A 21961-nucleotide genomic window follows, 5' to 3' on the forward strand; every position below is an offset into this window, starting at 1 on the left:
TACAAATCTGTAGTGAAAACATAAATATGTTGTTCCATTTCGACGTTTGTTAGTTGCGCTGAGTTCATCGAAATAAAAACACGTTGTTCAAAGTGCGCGGTCGTATAATTCTTTGTTTCGTTCGGAGTATCCGTGTTTTCGTTGGTCTGGTTCCGTCGATTCTAGGTTCTAGAGAAGACAATGTGAACCTCCCATCCCGAGTTCGGATTGACGGTGACGAAATCGAGATGGTCGATGGATTCGTGTATTCGGGCTCACCACCGCCGACAATGATACCACCAGAGAAATTCAGAGACGAATCTTGGCGGGAAATCGGGCCTACTTTGGACTCCGGAGGACGCTACGGTCAAACAAAATTCGCCACCGCAAGGAAGTTGATTATCTACAAGACGCTGATTAGACCGGTGATCCTCTACGACCACGAAACCTGGACTATGCTCGTGGAGAACCAATGCGTCCTTGGAGTTTTCGAACGAAAGGTGTTGCGTACCATCTATGGTGGCGTGCAGATGGAAGACGGAACGTGGCGCAGGCGAATGAACCATCAGCTGCTGCAAGAACCATCCATCGCGAATACCGCAAAAATAGAACGATTACAGTGGGCTGGGCACGTCTTAAGAATGTCGGACGACGACCCGATGAAGATGGTTCTTGAGGGCGACGCCACAGGAACAAGAAGACCCCCCGGTAAGGTTCCGTCGATAAATTGTCCGTCCAACCCTGAGAACTCCAAAAAATGGTATCAAATTCGTTCAACACCGGTTCAACGATGGAAGTGTACTTAGCTTACCGTTCAGGCTAGAGCCTTGTTGTCTCTTACTGTATACAGAAGCCGTCTCCACTCCACTCGGTTCATTGCTGCTTGTCGCCAGCCTCGCATTCTTCGAAGGGTCCGCAGGTCGTCCTCTATCTGGTCGATCCACCATGCTCGCTGTCTTCTTGTTCCTGTGAAGTGTGATGGAAGTGTGTTGAACGGTTATTTAGACGTCGTCCAACGTCGGTCTGACGAACGTCTTTCTCGATTTTGAAACCAACCGTTCTTAGGGGGAACCAAAGACGAAACGTGACACATTTTACTTTTGCTGAAATCTTCCAAACTATTTTGCTACTTTTATTATTGAAAATAGATTCTTTTTGATTTAGTTTATGTCTGCACGCTTATTCAAAACTACTCATAGCGCATAACGGTAGTGATTTTTGTCAGTACAGCGAAAGTTATACGCATTCAAAGACTAGGAAATTATACCAGCATAATTTTTTTGAAACGAGGCCCCTGTATTGAAACATTTGAAATATTCTACTTCAAATTTAAATATTTTGCATGAGAAATCTAACATTGATATCCACTGCAATACAAAGATTCAACATGGTGGACCTAAATCCAACATAGCAGGCTTTACATGACTGTTTATTATTTTTAACCATGCAATATGTTGCTTAGACACGGCGAAGATCTTGAACCAAAATTCATGGAGCCGAGCTTTTCGCGATAATTTATTGTAAAACCACGAAATATGGTTATTTTTAACGGAAAAGATTTCTTGGGGCCGAAAATTTATATTGGGTGCAACATTTAAATTCAATATGACGACGACCTTGCCATGACGATTTACTACATGAAGCCATACAGAAAGCGCGTTCCTTGTATGGAAGAGATCTAACTCAAAAATCGATCTTCATTGCCATTTTGTACTCCAAGAAGTCCACGTGGACCTCATGCGAGCATGGGTAGCGTACAGGAATTATCCACGGAGGAGAAGGAAGGATCAAAAATAGGTGTTTTTGTCCACGTGGTCCTTTTGTGAAGGATCCGGAACCAATCCTTTTTTTAACGATTTCTACCATGACAATAATCGTAATTTGTTTCGATAGTTGCTTCAGTGAAATAAACGGTTCGCTGGATATATTGTGAAGTTTGTTTACTGCCAAATCGAACGTTGCCGGATTGAATATAACTGCTATGGCTGGATTTTTTTTGCAATATTCAGTGAAGCACAATCTGACGTACATTGTTGGTGCTAACGAGATCCTTTCATACTTTCGGCTGTCTGTAGCGCTGCATATCCGTACTTGCGTTTCCATCGGATGGAATGGTAGAAAATTTATTTCACTGCTGCTACCGCCGGTTTCAAAATAACTTTTCGTTATATAACTATGGTAGTCATCCTGTTTACCGTAACCTGACAGAATTCAATCGATTTCGCAGGTTTTTGGTGTATGCTTTATGAGACTATGGTACTGGATTAACTTGTGGCAGTTTGCACATATTCCGGAATCTTGCTATTTCCGACATTTTCGAACCAAAGTGGTCCCAGTCGCTGTGATCCCTGTATCTGGGACAAGCTCACTGAAAAAATAAATCTTGAACAAAGTTGCAATTTTCTAGCAAATATTTACATTTTAATATTTATGAAATGCTTTATTCTTATTTGGAAGTTAAAATAATAGATCCTAAAAAAATTATTAGTTTTCCTTAGACAATATCACAAAAAATCTTTCTTCACAATTGAATTGAGAATATCTATTAACAACATCATGCAAATGTATACCGCTTTTGATACACTTCAAGATCTAGCTATTAACACTTGACGATCTCGACGCGTCAACCATAGGCTAAAATTCTCACTACATAACCAAACATCACAGCAAATACCAGATTGAATAAACCGAACGACATATTTCCTAATTTAAACTTTTATGAATGGACCACTTACAGATAAAATGAGGCGGAATCCCACGTAGCACTTTGCTGCTTATCCTTTTTAGCAACTTTGGTCGTTTGCCGCAACACACTGCGAAGTTTCTACTGTGACAGCTCTTCTCTGATGGCAACACAGGAACCGATACCAGCTTCCGTCTGTTTCCACTTAGCACACCAACATTATGATTTCGCCTTTTCACTATTCCCACTAGCACGGACTTTCACCGCACCCAGCCCGGCACCACTATCGGCCAGCGTCCACCAGTAAGAAAATTGCTTGCACTTCACTTTTAAACGACGGTGTTTATTCTTGTCATTTTGCTTTCCCTTTGGGATGGGGGTAATCAAATGCAGGACATTCGCCGTGGAACTGTTCTCAGATTAAATGCTGTCACCGCTTTGAAAATCCGTATAATTTATGATTCACCGCACGTCCTTTTTCTTCCTTTGATCGTTTTTGGCGGGGATGGTATCAATCACAGGATATCCGCCAGTGTCCTAATTACGTTGCGTAATTATTTTAACTGAGCCTTCGGCGGACGAGGAGCTGGGACAATCGCTGTTTATGCCCAATTAATTCTTTCCAGTTGAATGAGAAGCAAAAAATGCTGCTTCAAAACACGTTTCCGAACAACAACAACAAACACGCAACGCTCTCGATAAATTCCGCCAGTAAATGGGTGCAAAAACGTACTACAAACCTGAAACGATATGAGCGGTTACAATAGAGAATTTTTTTTTGTAACTCGCACCGTGCGTCGTTCCACTCTTGATGGCGAGAGATGATCGTGTGTATACTGTGGATGTAAACAGCAGCGGAAATAGGGTCGATCAACTTTTTTGGCCGAATTAGTTGTGGTTTTGATTACAGAAACTTTCTACACAGACTTGCGGGGACATAAACAGGAAAACTAGCAACCATGAATATTTACTGGCATCACGGAAGATTCCATAAGCTTTGCATGGGGCTTCGCTCTTTACTTCCACTGACACAATACCGTCAGGCTTGTTCGGTTGCTTTTTTGACACTTCGCTAGTCTGTGCATAAAGTGTCTGTAGTTTTGATTGGTTTCAAGTGCTTTTTCGATAACTATACTAGGGCGCATGTAGGATTGCAGTATTATATAGCCTAAGTTCAATGGACGAGGGAAGGTCTCATATAAATGTTTTTTTAAACTACTTAAAGCCTAGAATTTGGCCAGGTTAGGTTACTGCCCTTAACCCGAAGATCACGTCAAGATATTAGGCAATCCATGAGACGTTTCTGATCAGCCAACCCTCCCGCAACTTGACGTTTAGCCTAAGTTGCTTGAAACCACCGTGTTTCGAATGATGTCGCCACCATAGAACGCCGTCCACTAATTGCGATACTGTAAATTTCTATGCGAGAAAATAATTTCGTGACGTCTTTTACGAACTTGTTTTCTTTATTTACATTCGGAAGAGATAATCAAGATGATCATTTCAAAACAGCGTAATAATTTAAGATAAATACAAACAAGTTAAGGATTACAAATTGTGCCGAATGTAAAGTATAAAATGCATGATTTGATTTGAGTTTTCCTCTCCCATTGCCCTTGAAATATCTTTCACATATGACAATTCTCGAAAGTTTGTCGTTAATCTTTAAATACATTTAGTTTTGTGATTATCATTTTTCACTTCGCATTTAACAAAGGCAGGATTGACTTCGACTGTTTATTTCTGACAGTATAGCATCTAACTGATAGGTGCTACGACATGTACGGTGCAAAGGTTTCCACAAAAATCAGAAGTGATGACAGTTCATTTTTTATCGGAGAGGGAGCAAAATAGTCCAGTATCATTGTGTGTGTTTTTTACATTGCAATACAAATATTACTACCTAATATCTTAAGACTAAATAAAGGTGCTCACTAAGTAGTATAAGCGCCGCTTGTTTGTATGCTGATGATTCCAAAAAATCATGAATCATTTAAAAATAATGCATCGGAATAAAGATGCATTTTTATAACAAAACAACACCAAACGCCCAAAAAGTCTTCAAAAATGAATTATCGAAAGTAAAAAAAAATGAACAAGAAAATTTTCACTGTGAACAAGTTTACGCTTTTTTTAGAAATTGTTCTTGAATAAAAATTGATCCGCCATTTTAGACCCACAGACCCAAATAAAGTGGTTTCAACGATTTGTATAGGAGCTGTCAAGTTGTTCCCCCTCTGTGATCAGCTGATTATTCTGACGTTACTCCGAGGGGTGCGACGTCCGACATTATGGTTGATTCGATCCTACATCAAACGAATCGGATTAACGAAAGATGTTTGTCGGACGAGTTTTTCTGTTCGCAGAAGTAGACTTGTTGACAGAACCCATCGCTGGGTTGTCAAACAAACGTCTAATGGATTGCCTAATTGAACTACGCATCTTTGATGTAGTCAACGTAGCGACATATTGTTCTGTCTGATAATACAAATGTACCCATTTTGACAGATGATAACATAAAATACGTTGTCTCTTTAAATGAAAAAAAAAATCGGTAGAATAAGATAACGTATGGCAAATGACACATAAATATCGCACGTTCTTGAATGTAAATTCATATGAAGTGTTGTTGTCCTATTATGAGCATCTTGCGAGACGAAAAATTACATTTTTTCTCTAAAAGTGTAGTATATGCTCGTTTCTGATACAAAGCTCGATGTCAATTGCTGTATATGCAATACAACAACACACTTAAAGCAGAGCCTTGTATTAACCCAATGTACCCAGTTATCATGAAAGAAATGCAGGACCTCAAGCGATAACAGAGCACATAGAAATGATGCTAACGGAACAGGAGATCCAAGCTTGTTGACTTTATGGTAAAAGCAAATCAATCAAAACAAAATCATAAGCGCCTTTAATGTCGAGAAAAACAGCAGTTCAATAGCTTCTTTTGATTTCGAAGCTATTTCTGGATGTGTTCCGAGTAGCGTTTAGAAAACTCAAGTAGGGTACAATGCGTATTACTGCCTTATTAGGTAGGATGCCTGACTATTTCATAAATTTTTCGGCCTGGAGTAGATGGAATGCGTATAAATTGGCATCGATAGCTTTACTTTATTCTTTGGAACGAATATAATAATACAAATGACCCGAAAACGGTGAGATGCTCGTGTTTGTAACCAACTGCGTCAAATGGCTAGGATGATAATAGAAACAGACCCAAAATATGCTCATCACCGTACTTCGACACTGGCGGAATCCATACTGACTCAGAATTCTTTTCGGATTAGATTTTTTTCAAGCGTTTGACGCACGAAACAAAGAAAATAAATCAAGCGATACGATTTATGTCGTTTTCGCTTGAGAACCTAAAAAACTAACCCAGCTTAGTTGTTTCCAGCAAACGTTTTTAACCCTCAAAAAGGCAACCGGGTCTAAGAGGCCCGGCACGTTACAATTTTTTAGTTACAAAAAAATGTGTATGCAGTATAAGCTTGGGCATGGAAATTTTGATAAGTAGCTTTGAAATCTATAACAAAAATAAAGAATTGTGAAATTTTCATCTATGGAGTGATGCGCAGCTATGTTTGAATTTTTTACATGCACAAAAAGGCAAGCCGGGTCTGGCAGGCCCGGTGTGCATGCAATACTAGGCTACTACTACTACTAGGAATACCACGGGTTTTATACATTAATATTTATCTGAAAAAAACATTTGGATGAGTTCATCGTCATATTAGCAGGAATTTTTTCATGTTTTGATTGATTTTATCTTTTTACCTTTTCTTTTAAGAAAAAAATCTTGAAAGTTTAAGCGAATTCTATACATTTCTTTTATAAGAAATGTAGAAATAGCATACGATAATGACGTGTGTCATATTTTTTTGGGTAAATACTTTTATTTCACTCACTGTGGTCTACTTGACAATTATTTGGATACAACATAACCTAACTCTGTCGTTATTGTCTATTTGTTGTCTATTCTTTCTGTTATAGTTTTCGTAATAATTCAAATTGTAGGATCTAAAAACAACAAAAAATTGAAATGGCTATAAGACGATATGCCCATGTTTTCAATCGTCTCAAAGAATCTGAAGTAATGGAAGAAATTCGAGCAAATTCAACAGCAGACGATTCCGAAATTGATTTGCAAAGCGAGGAAGAAGATGTGAATGATATTGCTTCCGATGATGAATCTGATGTAGAAAAATATGAATATGTACTCCGGTTATGCATCAGAAGAAATTGATAGCAACCCAGAAACATTTATTGGTCGTGTTCAAACGAAATGGAGCTTAGAACCAATCGACAGTCGACGTGATCTTCCGAGTACTACCCTTTTGGAAAAAAAATTGAGCTTTTTACATTCATCGCCTTATACGCTGAAATCGGGATTTACTGCGTGTTCGTACTCATCATCCTGTAATTCCGGAACCGGAAGTCGGATCAATTAGAAATTCAACAGCAGCCAATGGGAATGCTGTACCTTTCATTTGAAACCAAGTTTGTAAAAATCGGAAAAGAATTCGCTGAGAGATAGGTATGACATTATCTTAGGAACTTGGTAAGTTCCCCCGGGGCATCAAGAACCGCCATAGCTGGCCAATGTGGTCGAAGTACCCTCGGTGGGTCATTAATGATCTAGACATGCAAAGCCAAGTAATGTTGCACATATTTTAATATATATTGCATCATTTGGACATCATGGTGGTATCAGTTTCTATGGAAATTTGCTGTGTGATTGTACTCTTCAACACCTAACTCCAGAACCAAAAGTCGGATCAATAAAAAAAATCAATAGCGACCGATGGGAAGGCTGCACCTTTCATTTGAGACTAAATTTGTACAAATCGGTCCAGCTACCTCAGAGAAAAATCGGTGAGATTGTTTGCCACATACATACATCCATACATACATACATACATACACACACATACAGACATTTTACGATCTCGATGAACTGAGTCGAATGGTATAAGAGATTTGGCCCTGCGGGTCTCGGTTAAAAAGTCGAAATTTCGACCGATTGCATAACCTTTCTATATGAGAACGGCAAAAAAGGAGCTTGAATTTAGACGGGCCTTAGAGGCCCGGCTTGCCCTTTAATGTTAGGATTTTAGCTTGCCTTCACAAGGGTTAAGGGAACTGAGTTGGTTTCTCTCTCGCAAAACAGCGGTGCACAGTGGGACGAGCCCGGACTTAAGTCCATATATGAAGGTTATGCGATATTCTCACTAGTATTTTTCTCGTATCAGCTGAGCCATGAGAGACATTTTCGCGAGATTTTAGGTGATTTGAATGCAAAATGAATTTTTGACAGCTTTTTGAAGGGCATAACTCAAGTGTTTTTTGCATTATTTGACCATAGGAACTACATACGGTTATTCTCGTTTTTCAAAGAAACGGTTGATTTTATGAATTGCATTACTTCACCAAAATTATCCGTGTGATAACATTACATCGTAAAATCGCCAAAAATAAGTCACTAGTTGGTTTAGTTAGTGTTTAGATAACTGTTTGTCATGAATTTTTATTGAATTCGAACTTCTAAAACGATAACAACAACGACGCCCGTGAATGCCCGCGATCACACTACGCTTATTCGAAAGCTTTTCATTTTCTCTTCAAAATGAGCCTATGCTAGTTTTGCGAAAACTTGCGATAAGCAGTCAAAATTTGAAAAAAAAAAACTGTGAATGGAGACGCATGGTTATTACTGATATTTAATTTGAATATTCACTTTATGACTAGAATAATGACACTAATTTATGCACAACTTTCAAATAGCATTTGGAGCATGATCTATAAGGCTTTTACTAGTGATCAACAGTAAGGAACCGAATGGGCAGTATGGTTTTTAAGTGGTAAAGGAATTAAGAATGTTTAAAATTCAGTAAATATTTTCAACCATCTGAAATGTGTCATAAAATGTTTCATGAACTATTTTTGCTAACTTACGCAAATTGAGTGAACACAGTTGAGTTCTAGTCATTTGGTGAGACTATTCTTTCCGAGTTTGCATAGCGCTGATATAGCTTAAGGGCATGCGATATTATCCTAATAAAATAAGACTATTTTTAAATGAATCATATACGCGAAAAAAGGATTTTGGATAAATTAAAATAATTTAAGGTATGAAATAAGCAATCTAAGCAACATAAAACACACCTGCGAAAACAAAATCGTTAACCATCTTGTTGATTGGTGAATGTAAATCAAGATTCCACTAAGACGCTCAAAATGTTTGTTTTGAAAATGAAAAAAATGTAGTTTTCATACCAAGTAACCCACTAATGAATTAAACGTTCCAAAATTAGTCGATCACATCTTATTTGATCCTTAAAAATAATATAGTCATTTCAATTCGTTTCAATACGGAAAATAAATTCCAAAATTACAATTAAAAGAAATCTTTATAAAAGACAAAATATTTACTTTTGAGCCATTCTAATAAGTAGTAAAGGTAATTTCTATTTTCTACAACCAACATAGGAATTCAGCGCACAAAAATGTCTTTAAAATTTTTTTGAACCTTCACAACAAAATAATTATTTTTGAGCCACCCTAATGTATAATGAATTTTTTTTGCAAATGTTAATATCAAAAACGATTTAGCACACGAAAATTAATATACACAAATTTTAAGAACGATTTAGAAAAAAAAATTTTTTTTGAGACACACTAATGAATAGTAAATGTTTATTTTTGAAATGTTTTAATATCGAAAACGAATTCAGCGTGCCAAAATTACATAAAAACGTCCTATATGAACCGATACGGAAAAGTTTGGACTAAAGTCCACCTTTTGTTCTAAGTCGTGCCACTGTGGCGGTGGTGTGAGCGAACCCGAAATATTATTCAGGTTAGAACCCAACCCGGTATTCAGTGCAGTGGCGCAAAACCTAGGTTCGAAACTGGCTTTAGACAAACGGTTTGACAGCAGTTGGGTCCGAAACTCAATTAGTTTCTGCCACAAGCAAAAACGACATAAGGGCATGTTCAGGAGCGTTTTATTTTAAAGTCGTGATTCGTTGGTTGGGCCACAGCCTATGTTCAACTAACGAATTTAATTCGCTAGTTGGACCGACTGACAAATGTCAAAAACTCTCCAAAGAAGACATTAGTATCGTAAAAGATTGTTAGATAGATTGTCAAAGTCATTTTGACACGAGATTTTGACGTTCAGATGCTTTTTAGTTGGACAATGGTTCAGCTAGCGGAGGTCTAACTAAAAAGCGGTCCAGTTAAAAAGTGTCCAACCAGCGAATCACGACTGTATATAGGAGTTTCAAAGTAGAACTGGACCTGAAACATTTACATCCCCAGCAGAGCGTTTCGTTTTATAATTTCGACCAGTTTTGTTTCAAAATTTGAAACTTTTATACGACGCCGTTCTATTTGTTGCTAAATTTAAAACACGTTTTGAACTTTACTTCGAATACATGCAAAGTTTTTAGCATAGACACTTAGACCCGATAGACTGGGGAAAAATAAATTTGAATGCAGAAACACTGAAGGCATGGCGAGACATGAATTTTAAACTGAATAGAACATCCGCTAAAACTGCTGCTGAGGACAGCATGTTCTAGTTTTAAAATTTTCAGTTTTATATAATAGAACTGTCAAAATTATGAATCTAGAGCTGAAACACTCCTGAACATGCTCTAAGTTTTATGTTTCAAGCAGCCAACTGGCATCTCTATCCCTACATACAGAATTTGACATTAGGCGATATCGTTTTTACCCCCATATCGATTGGGGTGGCTTTAACAGTTTGACACTGTCAAAATAACTTCAAATTTCGGTAAATACATTGAATAGTAAAATTATCCATGTAGCATGAACTTGATTTTAGCTGCCCTGATTTTATTAGCCCAAAAAGGTTGTAGCATGTTCAGCTTTTAAGCATTTTATTTTATATACGATTTTCAAAATAAAACTGGAACTGAAACAATCATATTCCCAGCAGAGTGTTTTGTTCATAATTTCGAACAGTTTTGAAATTCAAAACTGTTATACGACGCCGTTCTATTTGTTGTTGATTTTAAAACACGTTTAGGATAGAGTGCTCTAGGTAGAGTGCGAACAAGACGAATTTGACGTATCCGAATGACCGAAAATTTGATGTTTTGGAGTTACGGGAACAAAGTACTGTGATTTTAGGAAATTACTTTTGAAATTTGTGAGCCGCCTACTAATAACTATCAAACTCAACTGCATCGCCTGACCCTGTCATCATCATTGCGGCCTACTGTCCAAAACAAACTAGCATACGAGATGGTACTTTGACCTTGTTGAAAAACCGATCAAGCCAGGCTGACCGGCGGCAGGCAAAGTTCGTCATCGTACCGAATTGCAACACCCGGCACGAGATGTGGGACAACAGAAGGCGGAACCGGAACGGAATCGTTCTCGCTGATGACTTCGTAGCCGACTTCAACATCCAGAGTGTCTGACCAGAATTTCCAGATCGGAGGTACATTTCGTACCGGATATCGTCATCACCAACCCACTGAGACGTCCAAAAAATTGTTTCAAAATCGTTCAACACGGGTCCAATGATGGACGTTCGTTGAACGGTTATTTGGACGTTGTCCAAATTGGTCCAACGAACGTCCTTCATTGGACGATTTTGAAACCAACCGTTCTTAAAGGGAAGCTTCCCCTGAAGCAGTGTTGCCAGGGGCATTTTCAGTTATCGGTGAAATTTTTTTTGATATATCTTCGTTATCTTGCAATATTATTAAAAATCGATAAAACCCAAAAATCGAGAGTGCCTTTACTATGTTTTCCATGCATTCGGACTATTGCAAAAATTTTAGACAAATTGCATAGAGCAGAGGACGATAAAAATTGATCAGCTTCTAGCACTGCAAGGGAAGCAGCTAACTTGATCAAAATAGGTTTTTCGTGTTTCTTGACCCCCCCAGTCTTAAGTAAAAATAGTTTTAAAATCCTATATGCTCTAGAACAAAGTTGAACATGAAAGGGTTAAACAAAAACTAGCCAAACAGCCACATTACCACAATAGATCTAAATCACAGAGAAAAGACGTCCATCTTCAGCATTCAACTAAAATCTCTAACTGTTTCGAAGGTAGTTGCGGTAGGTGCGCTACTGTCGTCATGTTTTTTTGTGGCTGAGTTCGACAGAATTGACAGCGGTTATTCCTCTACCCAGTCAAACTAGTCCGGCACCGGTTCGGACTTCCAGCATGAATTCCAGCTCAAATGCATCAACCGATAGAGTCGGAATCGGTTGTTTTCTTTGAGCAAGATTCCATACTGAATCCATTCAGGATTTTGAACCGGTTCCGGAATAGATTTGACGGATAGTTGGGATAAGTTGGAGTGGCGGCACTAGTGTTTGTCGTATATTAATTCAAATGTTTACATACGTTTTTTGTAAATATTTTTGTTCGATCATGGATGTCTGTTCTCTGTGATTAAAGATTCATGTCTTAAGCGTTACTGGACTCAAAATTATGTTTGTCAGTTTTAGGATCTGTGCTGCTCTATGTATTTAAAAGACAGATTTAAACGTGTTTTAAATTATGCAAAAAACAGGATGGCGATGTATACTACTTTATATTTCAAAGTAAAACTATTCGAATTGTAATTTGTTGAATTATATTTCCACATTGAAACCTCTATATATAAAATTAAATGCTGCAGAACATGCACTAAGTTTGCACGATAATTGCATTGTAATTTATGAATTAATTTTATTTGTTTGGGTATCAATCGATTAAGGGAGAAGTAAGGGTTTTTTGCGATTATTTTAGAAATTTGAGTGAAGCGAACTGATCAAAACTTTTGTACATTTTAATGTATCATTTCAATAACATCCTGTAATTTTCCTATGCAAAAATATTGAGAAGCAACTCGGCGACGAAGCTTTTCGTATAGAACGTCTTTGGAAAAACACGATTTGCGGTGTTGACTGCCATTCAAAAACTACTTAACCGATTTATTTCAAACTTTGCACACACACACATTCTATGTATAAAATACCTAACCCCTACGTTGAGCTTTCGAGATAATTTTTCAATTAAAGGTCTTTTTTACTCATTTGAAAAAAAAACTGTTATTTTTTACGAAAACTTCCGCCATTTTATTTTACCAATTTACTCCAGGTTTCGCACCGCTTTACGAGTTAGGTGTAGTCCGAGTTTCGCAACAGCGGTTAGTTTTTCATAGTGAGAAAATAGTATTCGAAAATTTCACTTGGGTGCAGTAATCGTCTACCAGTTTCAAAAGTGCAAAATGGCTTTTATCCCGAGTGCATCATAGTGCATAGTCAACGCTATGGCCGATATTGGCTGTGTGAACCAGAAGATCGAAGTAAGAACAGCAAAGAATATGAAATATTATTTATGTGAATTGTGGATAATAGGGAATCCACAAATCATCGAGGAAGGTTTTAATTGAAGTATCTAAAAGGTCCCGACCCGACCGTCATGTTCACCTAAATTGTAATAAGCGCTTTCATTCTCAACTTCTTTCCAACACGAAAAACCTGTATTGGGCAAGATAGGCGCTTCTCTCGCAGTCCTAGTTAATCTACAATAGTACAATTCTCGACAAACATATGATTACGGCCTAAAAGCCAACTGTCAAAATTCTCTTTGAAAGGAAATTCCGGACAAACCGTTAATGGCCAAACAGAGTTTACAGCAGTTAATGAAAGAGAAAACTTTTCTCTTTTGTTTACTAGCAACATCTGGAGTTGAAGAGCAACGGTTTGTCCGGAATATCCACTCAAAGTGAATTTTGACAGTTGACTTTTAGGCCCTAATCATATGTTTGTCGAGAATTGTATGGAAACCATAGTCGAAGGCAGTTCAAATTGGCAGTTTATCTCAGATTTTAATAATTCCATATGCCGTTGATAGAAACTGTCCCTGGCAACACTGTTCCAGCAGAATCGAATCAGTCTAATTGCAAAAACTTCTGTTCAAAGATATTACTTATAATTGTTAGTTTGTTGTGAACAAACCTTGCATGAAGCAAAAGTTATAACTATTTTAAAACGTTGTTGTTTATAAACAACAAATTCACCCCTCATGTTTCAATTCCTACACCGAATTCACCACCAGTTGAAAATCTCTGAGCAACACAAAAGACTCATTCTTGTAAAAAATCGTACAAAACTAAGCTAACTAAACGAAAAATTTGGGGTGTCTTAGAATTCTGTTACATCCAAACTAACGTTAATGAAAAAAATATTAAAGAAGCTCTGTAATTCACCTATTGAAAACGGTTTTCAAGCGATCCCCGCGTAGTCCATCAGATCACACTATCACCAACCACTCTATATACAGTATGCAGCTAACCGACCCTATTGTCCGCGTCCAGCGTGATCACCGATTTAAACGGAACCCACTTTTGTCCGAGAAGATTGTAGCCGGCGGCGGGACACTTCGAAGCTTGTTGCTCATCGAACGATCGCTAATTCTCCGCCAACCGACATTGTTTGTTTATCTCCGAGCAGCACCGCGTGTACGATGATCGCAACCTCTTCCACCTGACACACAGACACAGCGATCGATACACACCCGCACTGAAGAGAAGAGATTCACACCTTTATTGTTTGCGAATGGTGCCCCCTAATGGCTGGCCAGTTCTAGTGGCGATCGGTTCTATATCCAACAAATAGTGGTCCAACCGGTGAGCGCGCGTCACCACTTTATTTATAAAACACACAGCCGACACTTGCGGTGGCATTCGAATCTGCAATCAACCGGGTCAGCGTCAAGGGAGTCACTATTATAGTAGATTCCACGGCCATCGGTAGGCAATAAAAGCGAAATGTGTCACCGAGTGAAACGTAGCAACGGGAAACAAGGACATTTAGTGAATAACAGCATGTAATTTCGATAGCACTTAGCAGCAAACCACTGAGCAAGTCCAAAAACAATAAACGCACTGTTTGCCAAAATCGCCCTCGGCTAGACGTTCCGGATTTTGTGTGCAGCCCGGTCCAAGGTTCGTAACGAACTGTCCTCGCCACTTGATACCACTAGGCCCTGTTTGGTGTGGCGGTTTTCTGATTTGGAACCAACAGCATCACCGTGTGCACTATCGGACGCCAACTGACAGCATTGATATGGTTCAGTAGGAGATTGAGAGAGATTCTATGTTGTGCTGTGAGTTTTATTAGGAGATACCGTTTTGGCGGGAACGCCCGCACACGCGCTCTGATGTCACACGAGAGTAATTGCATACTGTTCATGGTAATATGCAGTAGCCTGGCGGCAGTCACTGCTCAGTACCGCCGCTTCCAATGCACTGAGGGTTGTATATCAGGTGTCATGTCTCATACCGCGTATGTTTATAGAGATCCCATACGGTGAAACGATAAACAGAGTTGTGCGCTGGGAAGGCGCTGTCTCGTTCATTCAGATTCGTCCATATTTGTGTACCTTATGGGGTTTTCTTTGGAAACATCTTCTAATTGTAATCATGCTTGACCATTGTTGTCGAGAATTTACCTGCATTGAGTCATCGGACATGTATTGGCTCATCGATTCCTATCATCGTCCCGCTTGTGGGTAACGCAATAATTTGTTGAATTTGGGACGATGTAAGGTAGACGTTTCCTTATTCAGTTTATTCGAGCATCCGCATTAATGTATTGATACTCGGACTTCTATCGAGACTATCGACGATTTAACGTCGATAACAAATGTGTCAAAATTTTCTCCCAGAGGTAAATTTCGTTGGAAATTATTCGAATGTGAAGCTCGTTTTCGTAAGAAACTTACGTTGCTCGCTGTTCATCACGCTATTTTCGCTGTAAGTCATGATAGCCATGATCTTCGTCACCACTCTATCGACCGCGTTCCACGTGTCTACGTCGCTTCTCGTTCTGTATACGACATTATCCGGGTTGATGTCCGGTCGTACCGTTTCAAGCATCTCCTGCGCGTCGGTTTGAACCACGGAAATTCGAAGACCACATGCTCCGGTGTCTCCTCGACGTTCTCACACTCCGGGCACAACGGTGAGTTACGTGTCCGAACGGACAATGTCTATGTGTGTTTTTATTGAGATTTGAAAAGCTTCAAATATCTGGTCTGTAGTGTATTGGCACTTTGTGGGACTCATAACTCACGTTCGTGCCTAACTTCTAAAACACTCGTTACTCTTTTTTCGACTTTTTTCCCCACGGAATTACGTCAAAGTATTACTTCGTGGGGGGGGGGTCTCGTTGTACTTTTGTCGCACTTCTTTCTTCTACTCTATCTCAGAGTCTCACTTAGTCCTCGTACTTTGAGTTTTATTTTAACTCTCAACTTGCTTCATGTCTCCATCTATTACGTTGTGATCTCGTCCAGATTTCTGAACGCGACCACTGCTTCCTGAACTAAAGCTCTCCTACCACCGCTTCTACCACGAGTTCCCGGTAGGTCGAGTTCTTGATCAATGGATCTGTCTTCAGCTCGGCCAGCATATCACCTTTCTGAGTGCGCCTAGTTCTTACTACGTTCTCCCGCAGCTCGTCACCCATTTGAAGATCGCTCCGTACGTCACGCCGTCGTTTACTTTAACGGCTAGAGCTTCTTCCTATATCTCTCCTGGCGCGTTTGACTGTGTTTCTCCGACCTTCTTGGGCTTCTTCGGTTTCTCCTCCTTTCCTGGTGTTTCCGTTAATCTTTTCACAGAATGGGAATACCGATCGCCTTTCGGCGTCTCATAGGCTTCTACTCTCGCTATCTCTGCGATTTTTAGTGTCTTTTCGATGTTTTCAGCTCTCTCCAGTAACACAATCTTTTCGCATTCACGGCGGAGTTGATGATAAACACTAGATCCCTGATTTGTCTGTGCACGTTGCTCTTGCTTTTCATGAATTCGTAGAGCTCTTCGATTTTCTGCTGGGCTAGTTGGCGGTGTTGTCAGTTTTCATTTTTTATCGTTTTAGATTAGGCGCAAAATAGAATACGCTGTCTAAATGGGGCAGACTGTTGGTTACATCTCTAAATTTTATCAAAGTGTTTGTTGCATTATCTTTTTTCCTAAAGGCAAAAATAAACGACGCGGAAAACCCGTCAACTTACCTTGGCCCTGGGGTAAGTTGGCGGAATATATTAGTGCGCCAGAAAATAAGCAATCTAATGAAAATTAAATTACTTCAAGAGTCCCAAAAGAAAGTGTTGGATGTCTTTTCAATAAAAATACATATTAATCGACATTTGCCACTATATCTCAGTCTCAATACCCCGGCATTTTGACTTCGAAGGGTGACCCATATTCAACAGCAATTTATATATATATATATATATATATATATATATATATATATATATATATATATATATATATATATATATATATATATATATATATATATATATATATATATATATATATATATATATATATATATATATATATATATATATATATATATATATATATATATATATATATATATATATATATATATATATATATATATATATATATATATATATATATATATATGTGGTTCTCTCACACTAAATCACCCCATCACCAACGAACACTTGAAATCGGTATACATATTCAGCTCCGAAAAAAAGAACGATCTGTTTTTTCTGCGGTGTGTGATCATTTTATTCTCTGTGTAAGGATGAAACTGGTACGCCAGTTTATCACTGCAGTGCCATCACTGGCGTTTACTTAATAATTTCGCGCATGTAAGTGAAATTGACAGTCGGGCTCTTACTAATTTGGGAAACCCTCAGAGGTTTTTCTTTTTGCCGGAAATAGAACACGAATCGATCACCTGAACGGCCATTATATTATCGAACACGCGGAGCATTATCGTTGTTTTTTCACGAACCCGTACAAACCCAATGTCATATATACAGGTCTGGCGAAGATGGCACTTTGGTATTCGTAAGATGAATTTTACATGAGTGGTGTGAGTGATCACAGTATATATCGACTTGCTTTTGTCATAGCGGTCGTTCCGCTCCCATTGAATCGTGTGAACGCTATGACGTCGACCCGTTGTGCTTCTGGATTGTTTACATATTTTTGGTTGCCAACACTAGCAAACCGTGTGTTCTGCCACATCTATATATACCTCATTGGTACAAACCGGTACCCAAACCCAAGAGGATCAGGGGAGGTAGGGGAAAAGAAGAGTTTTGGATTTTCGGTATTCCGGTTGGATTAATCAGGGGAGTGACGTCCATGTCGTCCTCGACAGACATTGGGATGGCTGGTGTCATCGTCACAAAGAAAATTTAACAAAAACAAGATACAAGCAAAAATAAAATAAAAAGAGAAAAACTTAACTTTTCTGCTGCTCACTGAAGCGCCTGCTGAATGGTGCGAAAAGTCAAGGCGCCCAACGCAGTCCAATCATGAATGACGTCACCACCACAAGCAAAAAACGCCGCGTCGCCTATCAATGCCCTCACAGTGTAACCAAGCTGCCACCGAAACACTATCGTTCGTTGGCGGGAAGCGAAGACACCGTCTCCACCCACCGACCACCACAAAAACTCACACAACCAACACTGTGCACTAACCGTCTTGCCGAACCGACGCGTTACAACCACGCAAACGAATTAGGCAGCCCCCTGCTAGGCAGCCATTTTGTCCTAGCCAACATCTGCCTTTGTTAAAATCAAAACAACCCAATGCTATTGCACGGGCGACGTGGGCCTAGATACAGCTAGGCCCATCATATGTTGACTACTGTCAAAGTCCGTATATCTCCATAGCGAATGACAGGAGTGACACCCTCCTGGAATTAGTCAATCCATGAGACGTTTCTGATCAGCTGATTATTTCTTGTTTACTTATTCTGACGTTACTCCGAGCGGTGCGACGTCCGACAATATCGTTGATTCGATCCAACATCAAACGAATCGGACTAACAAAGTTGTTTGTCGGACGAGTTTTTCTGTTCGCAGGAGAAGACTTGTTGACAGAACCCACCGGTGAATTGTAAAACAAACGTCTAATGGATTGCCTAATAGCGCGTGAAAAACCAACGCGATGATAACACCACTACCGCTCTAAACTGTCCCTAAAGCAGGGTTACCATATTCACAGATTTTTCTGTAATGTCACAGATTTTTTTTAATGTAGAATACATTTAAGCTTTCAATATAGGGGTCCCGTTTCAAAATATCGGCTGCGGCACCGCGTCAGATTTTGAACGTTAATAACTTTTATCATACTTAACAGAATGATTTGATTTTTAGGCCAATTTGTTGAAAATATGTTCCTCTATGCTGTATTAAAATTTTAAGTATGTATAACATGCACTAATAACAAAAAATTGTGTTTTGAAAAATCTTTCGAAAACGACTCGGAAAAGTGAAAATTTTCAGCCCATCCCGCACAGAGCCGTCAAAATGGTGGACCAACCGAACAATAAAATAATGAAAAGTTTATATATAGGTCCACTACATGTTTGTTTTATGATTATTCGTATTTGGTTGCTTGACGAGAGCAGTTAGTGGGGGAAAGACGGCATACTCCTTTGGTTAGGCCATTAGAAGCCGGACGGAAAGGAAAGGCTCACGCACGGCACGAGAACGAGCGAGAAAGCGATAGTAGTGCATATTAGCGCGATTATATAAATATCTGTCGGTCGGTTTTTCTCATTCGTATTCGTTCAAGTACTAGCAAGCAGCCAGTCCACCGAAGTAAAGCAGTTGGCAATGACGACGGTCCGAAAAAGTGCCCCAGCTACTGGTGACTCATCGGAACTGTCGCCCTGCAAGAATTTCGCCCCAACTAAAGGGCAACTAATCTGTAGGCTATCGTTCCAGCGTCTATATAAGAAATACGATGTGTGGAACGAAAGAAAGAGAATTTAAATTATCCTCTCTCGCTCGTTTTCGTGCACTGCTTTTCCATTCCTTTCTGCTGCTAATACCATCATAACTTAAACGAATGTGCATGTTCCCCCACCATCTCATGGCCAGTGTTGCCACAATTGCATGTTGCTATTACACTTTGAATTATTTTATCGATCCTCTCTAGTATTGATAAAATATAGAACGTGCAAAGTACACTAGTCGCATGCTTTTATTCGAACTTTTTGGCAGCCTCCGTTGATTAACTGCATAAATCGATTTGTTTGTGCAGCTCCTTGCTAGTAGCAAACTAAATAGCCTTTATCAGCGCTAACAAATAACACAAAAGAATTTAAATTTGTGAAAATATTTTCCTTCCTTCTTTTCAAATCTGTAACATTCTTTGAAAATATTGTTTGAATGTTGTTATTGAAAAACTGAACATGCAAGTTTGCTAGCACTGGCCACTACATTCAAGGCGATGGAAAGACAGAATATTCGTTTTGGTTATGCTAGTATTGGTAGCCGAACGGAAAGGAAAGGCGCAGGAATGGAACGAAAACGAGCGAGAGAGCGATAGTAGTGCTTTCTCGTGTGTTTATATATGAATATTGGTCAGTCGGTTTTCTCATCATTCGTATTCGTTCAAGCACTAGCAAGCAGCCAGTCCACCGAAGGAAAGCAGTTGGCAATGGCGATGGACGGAAACAGTGCCCCAGCTACTGGTGACTCATCGGAACTGTCGCCCTGCAAGAATTTCGCCCCAACTAAAGGGCAACTAATCTGTAGGCTATCGTTCCAGCGTCTGGTTCGTGAGATTGTACAGGACTGCAAAGTCGAGCTACGCTTACAAACCTCAGTCGTAATGATGCCCCGAGAAGCCAACGATGCCTACTGGTTCGAGAATGCAAAATAGTGCGCCTGGTTTGTTCGAGAATGCAAAATACTGCACCAAACGCATAACTTTCAGGCCAAATATATTAAACTGGCTCACCGTGTCGCGGGGAGTGCGTCTGAATTATGCTCCCGCAATAAAACAATAAACGGTTCTTTTCAGGACCAATTAATTGTGTTCTAATAAGAGTTAAACTGAAATATCCATTTGAGGTGTTTAACAATTTTCAGCAAGTAGGTTAGAAATACGATATGTGGATAGAAAGAGAATTTAAATTATCCTCGCTCGTTTTCGCGCACTGCTTTTCCATTCCTTTCTGCTGCTAATACATCATAAATTAAACGAATGTGCGTGTTCCCCACCATCCCATGGCCAGTGTTGCCACAATTGCATGTTGCTATTACACTTTGAATTATTTTTTCGATTCTCTCTAGTGTTGATAAAATATAGAACGTGCAAAGTACACTAGTCGCGTGCTTTTATTCGAACTTTTCGGCAGCCTCCTTTGATTAACTGCATAAATCATTAGATTTAAATTAACGTCTCGAAGTGAAGTCACGATGCTCCGGTTATGTCACAGACATTACCCACCCATCTTTTTTTAGTTTAGTAGAGCGAATACGAATTACTATCGCTCTCTCGCTTGCTCGTTTTCGGGCTATGTTCCTTTTCATTCTTTCCTGCTACTAATACTAGCATAATCAAAACGAATGTGCGTCTTCCCACCATCCATTTAGTGAGCAGTGTTGCCAAACGCATTTTCAGTTTTTCATCAATAACATTTCAACAATATTTTCAAAGAATGCTGTAGATTCGAAAAAAAGAAAAATAGTTGGTGATGGAAAAGAATTCCCAATTAGAATTTTTAACCATAATTATAACGAATCATTTGAAAATTTCACATGCAAACGTAATTTCGTTGCATATCATTAGATTTGGATTAACGTCACAAGTGTAGTTACGACACTCCAGTTATGTCGCAGACATTACCCACCCATCTTTTAATGTAGAATATTTAGTCTAGAAATCAGAATGTTCCAATGGTCGTTTCAGGCGACTTCAACATAGATGTTTCAAAACAAGAGAATTTGAAATTTGTTTATTTTATGAATGAATGTTTCAAGCTTCGTTTGATCTCTGATCCATCACAAGCAACTACACTTGCAGGCACATGCATTGATCTTGTATTTGTCAAAAACGTCAATGCAGAAACCCGAAGATATATTTCGTACTTTTCATATCACAGACCAATACTTTTTTTAATTGATCCAGTGGTTTAATTTCAAATGTAAACAACGCTTGAAAAATTATAACCGGTTGACGACCTACACCTACACCAATCATGTCAGAATCACCTCCTGGACAACAGCTAAGCCCGGAAATAGTAAGAAGTCAGAAGCATCCAACGAAAATCGAAGCCAGCGCATCTCCCCACCAAGGCCAACAACGCCAACAAAAACGGTCCTTGTCAGGACCACCATCATTTTTGTAAAGAATAATTTGAAATATTCCTCGCCCAAATCACCTTTTGTCCGAAAATTCCAATGAATATCAACATATTTGAAGAACGTGTTCCTTATGTATTCTACATCTCTCC

At 39.1% G+C, this 21961-nt stretch overlaps 1 protein-coding gene across 6 annotated transcripts in view; it reads right to left on the reverse strand.

Moving 5' to 3' along the window:
* The window catches only part of LOC131677065 (probable G-protein coupled receptor No18), a 138826-nt gene extending 124089 nt beyond the window's left edge, over positions 1–14737 (reverse strand). The window contains exons 1-2 of one of the 6 annotated variants that reach the window (XM_058956615.1): positions 14551–14735; positions 2715–3402 (exon numbers count right to left, since the gene is read on the reverse strand). The gene's annotated coding sequence lies outside the window, so the exon portion shown is untranslated. Of the gene's footprint in view, positions 1–2714; positions 3403–13914 lie in introns of all 6 variants that reach the window. The other 5 variants (XM_058956612.1, XM_058956610.1, XM_058956611.1 and 2 more) reach the window with 5 other exon arrangements.
* Positions 14738–21961: the final 7224 nt, after the last annotated feature.

Source organism: Topomyia yanbarensis, chromosome 1, assembly GCF_030247195.1.
Source record: "Topomyia yanbarensis strain Yona2022 chromosome 1, ASM3024719v1, whole genome shotgun sequence".
In the NCBI taxonomy this organism is placed as follows: Eukaryota; Metazoa; Arthropoda; class Insecta; order Diptera; family Culicidae; genus Topomyia; species Topomyia yanbarensis.